This window comes from Otolemur garnettii, unplaced genomic scaffold, assembly GCF_000181295.1.
Source record: "Otolemur garnettii isolate 467f Iridium unplaced genomic scaffold, OtoGar3 scaffold00036, whole genome shotgun sequence".
Taxonomy (NCBI): domain Eukaryota; kingdom Metazoa; phylum Chordata; class Mammalia; order Primates; family Galagidae; genus Otolemur; species Otolemur garnettii.
This window is the reverse complement of record NW_003852431.1, coordinates 10578562-10583178: the sequence shown is the minus strand read 5'-3', so window position 1 is coordinate 10583178 and position 4617 is coordinate 10578562. Positions and strand designations below refer to the sequence as shown.

Genomic DNA, 4617 nt, shown 5'->3' with positions numbered 1-4617 from the left:
ACAGCACCTGTGCATTTTAACAAAGCAGGAAAGTAAAATTATTACAGGAAACTTCTGAAAATTATTCTGGCTATCTTTACTAACTTAATGAGTTAGTTATCAATAAGTTGAACTGCCTTTAGTTTTCAAACAACAATGACAACTACAACAACAACAACAAAAAAAAATGGGATCCCACTATTACCTAGGCTAGTCTTCAAACTCCTGGCCTCAAGTGACCCTCCTGCCTTGGCCTTCCAAAAGTGCTAGGATTGCAGGCATGAGCCCCCTCACCCAGCCTATACCTGCATTTCAAAAACAATTTATCTATAGGTGATTATTTCAGGGTATGTTGGAGGAGGAGATCTGCATAATTTTAACTGATTTTTTCAGACAGAAGAAACTTGTTATAGTTTTTCATAATTGGTATCCATTACTAATGATAAGTCCTTTTATCTTTTCCTCTGAGATAATTTCTGGTTCAAAAAGGTGAAATAAGCAAACAAGAAAAGGGAAGTTCTTTTTAGTAATTCTACATAACATGATTTTTTGGGTCTCTTACCTCTCATTTATTGTCTGTATTTGAGTTTGATACATTCATTTTCCTTAAATTATTTAAAGGCAGAAGGGTTCTTAAAGAACTCAGATTGTAACTGTAAATGTGACCCATAAAGCTTTGGTTGCTTTTCTGTTTGGAATATAGCAATAGAATTATGTATTTTTTTTAAAAAAGAAATGGCTCTGGACAGGTACAGTGGCTCACGCCTGTAATCCCAGCACTCTGGGAGTCCGAGGCGGGTGGATTGCTTGAGCTCACAGGTTCGAGACCAGCCTGAGCAAGAGCCAGACCCATCTCTAAAAATAGCTGGGTATTATGGTGCACACATATAGTCCCAGCGACTCGGGAGAGAAGCAAGAAAATCACATGAGCCCAAGAGTTTGAGGTTGCTCTGAGCTGTGATGCAGTGGCACTCTACTGAGGGCAACAAAGTGAGACTGTGTCTCAAAAAAAAGGAAATGGCTATGTTAGGGGGTCCAGGGAAAAGAAAGACCATGGTATTTATAGAAGTGTACAACCCTGATGATGGTCTATGATAGTAGAGTGATTTGAGTATGAATCAAACTTAAAAGAATCCAATATTATAGGAGTATATAACAGACTTGCAGAGCAGTTTGGAGGGTATGCTTTCCTAATTCCGTTTATAGACTCTGCAGAAATATAACAGTGCTGGGGATTTCAAATGTCTGACATTTCTAGAAGCAGAATTTCTACTCTGAATTATGAATAATAAAGGATAACTAGTGCAAAAGGAAGTAAAGAAAATGCGGAGACTCTCCAGACATATTCTGTTGACTTCAAGAAAGTAGATTTGGAAAAGACCAGAAAAAAAGATAAATATGATCTATGGCCTATAACTATAAAAGTGATGATGACTTTAAGAATGAGAGACTTTATAGAACAAACAATAACATCCACAAGATATTTACACAAAAGAAAAATTTCTGACAGTCCCATTGGGAAGGAAAGAGTTGTTTTCAAAACTCAGCTCAGCTGGTGACCTGGCTGAGTTCACAAGCTAAAAGGCCCATTAGAAGGGAGGGCATTTATCAAGGGTAAGCTCCATATGAAGAGTGATGCTCTTCTGGAACAAGCCAAGATAAACAAAAGGATTTTAAAATTGGTTCCAAGTATAAGAATTTCAGAAAAGAAAGATCTTACATGGTTTAGGTACTCTATGCAGAATGATTAATATGACTGATAAGGAGTTAGATGCCTGTTGGGATTGGATTCTTTTCCTTGCGGCCTCCTGTTGTTCCTGGATTTTGTTTTTTTGTTTTTTGTTTTATGGGTTTTTTTTTTTTTTTGGCCAGAACTGAGTTTTGGGGCCGCCCCTCCTACTCATTTGAGCTACAGGCGCCGCCCCTGTTCCTGGTTTTTGTAGCTAGGAAGAATGAGTTTTAAAATAGTTGTAATGACTCCTTATGGATAAATTAGAACATTGGGGCTGAGAAGTGAATTTAGAATTGACTGAACAATCAGATTGACAAATTGATAATTTATCAATTGTTTTCCTGAAGTAACAGGAATACTTTAAAACATTGAAAAAATTATTTTGAGGCAATTTTAAATTTTCATAGAAGTTACAGAAATAATATACAGAGCTCCCATATAGCCTTCCTTAGATTACCTAAATTCAGCAAACATTTCTGAACTATTTGAAAATAGTGCCCCATTGTCTATTAATACTTCTTTGTGTATCTTCTCAAAACAAGTGGAGTCTTTCCTACACAATTACAGTATGACTGTCAGTGAGGAAGTTAACGTTGATGATGTAGTACTATGGTCTGTTTTACAGACCTCATTAATGTTTTCGTGATTATTACAATAATGCCCTCTAGCTTCAGGGACCAATCTGGGCTCTATGTGTGTTGAATTTAATTGTCATGTTTTATCTGGACTAGTACCTCAGTCTTTACTTGTCTTTCATGTCTTGACATTTATTTTTAAGAGTACAAGGCAGTTGTTTTGAGATTTGATGCCTGACATTTCTTTATGACTTACGCATCTTTGGCAGGAATACCACAAAGCGATGCTGTGTTCTCAGTGCATCGTAGCAGGAGGCACGTGATGTTAATTTGTCCTATTGCTGGTGATGTTGCTCTGTAGTCATGTGATTTCTCCACTGTAGAGTTCCTTTTAGTGGAAAATGGTATTTAGAACCAAGAACTGGGTGCTAATTGTACTCATTGCTATTACGGCATCCTTGCTTCTAGGCCCTCTCAGAAGACAGAGCTAAGAAATATTTTTGTGTATTTATTTATTTATATATATCTCTCTCTCACACATATACACATGAGTATGGATATACGTATGTATATGCACATAGGATTATATCTGTCTGTCTTTATATACTAAAAGCATTCATCATCATTTCTAATCTAATACCATAGATTTATTCTAGCATTCTTCTATATATTTGTGACTTCCTTTTCTGAAAGTAAGAAATACAGCTCCCTTTATCCATCCTGTGTTTTCTGGTTACCCATTCTCCCTGTGTATAAACAAATTCTTGACTACACTGATTGAAGCTCAGTCTCGTACACATTGTTCCCCAGCCCCAATGGGCACACCAGTCCTGGTCTGGCCCACAGAAAGCAATAGTATGTTCTAAAGTGTATAGCTGCCTTCTTTCTAGTATTTCACAAAGTCCAGCTGCCACAACCTCCTTGAATTCTGCTCACTTTTTCTTCAGCTCACTGAGATTATTGTTCTCTGCTTGGTTTTCCTTCCCTTTTCTGCACTGGGATCTAGAAAATGTTTTCCATCAGAAAGCTGGCATTATTGTATGCCTCACCTATAGTTTTGGACAACCTGTTCCCCAGTGTCTAAAGCGATGCATTTTGTCTAGGTTTTTTGTTGTTTCCAGTGGGAGGCCTAGTCTAGTACCAAATCATGGCTAGAGATGGAAGTTGCTTTAGTATTAACTTCCCCAAATGAAAGATGAGGATATAGCTGTCTTTTGCTGTCCTCTTTCCTTACTCCTCCCTCTCAATCACAAAATACATACTTTTCCCTTTTTTGTATTATCCCAATGTAATTATATTTATCTTATTCTGACTACAGAAACATTATACTCAGCTGTAGTAATACTAATGCACTTTTCCTTTTAACTTTTTTATTTCTCCAGAGTTAATAATTATTTTGTTTTGCTTTTTTGGTTTGTTTAATATGTTTTGTACTTAACATTATGACTCAGGCTATTTTTCAATTGGTCTAAATCTCCTTTTGATACTCAGGACATCGGGCATTCTTTCGTCTTCCTGGAGATCTCACTCCACGCCTCTCTGTTTGCTCCCGGCTGGGCAGGTTGTGCTCTGGGCCCTGTACACGTTTGTCATTGTGGGCTATCTCGTTATTATCTGTCCCTTTGGCTCGCTCCTCTATGGATGCTCTTGTTCTTGCGTACCATGTCCCCCCCCATTCTTCGTTTACTCATTTTTTAGTGCCTTCTCTAGTAGTTTCCTGAAAGGGAAGGTGGAAGGGAGGTAAATATTTTTAAACCTTAAGGTATGAACCTGCATAGCTTGGGAGATGCTACAATTCTCAACTGGAGAATAATTTTCTTTCAAAATATTGGTGGCATTGTTCTGTTGTATTTGTTCTGTTGTATTTTAGCTTACTTGAGTTGCTGTTGAATCTTAAGTTATTATGATTCCTAGTCCTTTATATATGATCTATTCCTTCCCCCAAACCCTGCAAACTTTTAGGATCTTTTCTTTATCCAAAGTGGTCTGACATTTTGTGATGATAGGGCTTTGCTAGGGTCTTTTTTTGTCAGTAATTTTGGGCTTCATTAGGTCCTTTTAATCTAGAAACTCATGTTTCAGTATGGGAAATTTTCTCTTTGGCCTTCTCTTCTGTTGTCCTTTAATCTCACTTTTTGGAACTCCTGTGTTGGAACCTACCCTTCCTCCCTCCCTCCCTTCCTGTTTTTGAGACAGTCTCACTATGTCACCCTCAGTACAGTGCCCTGGTGTCACAGCTCACAGCAGTCTCAAACTATTGGGCTTAAGCAATTCTCTTGCTTCAGCCTCCCAAGTACCTGGGACTACAGGTGCCTGCCACAACGCCTGGCT

The 4617-nt window shown here is 37.9% G+C and overlaps 1 protein-coding gene across 1 annotated transcript in view; it reads left to right on the top strand.

Annotated features, from left to right (window-relative positions):
* UCHL3 (ubiquitin C-terminal hydrolase L3) overlaps positions 1-4617 on the top strand; it is a 56541-nt gene that overhangs the window by 45832 nt on the left and 6092 nt on the right. The window lies entirely within an intron of this gene.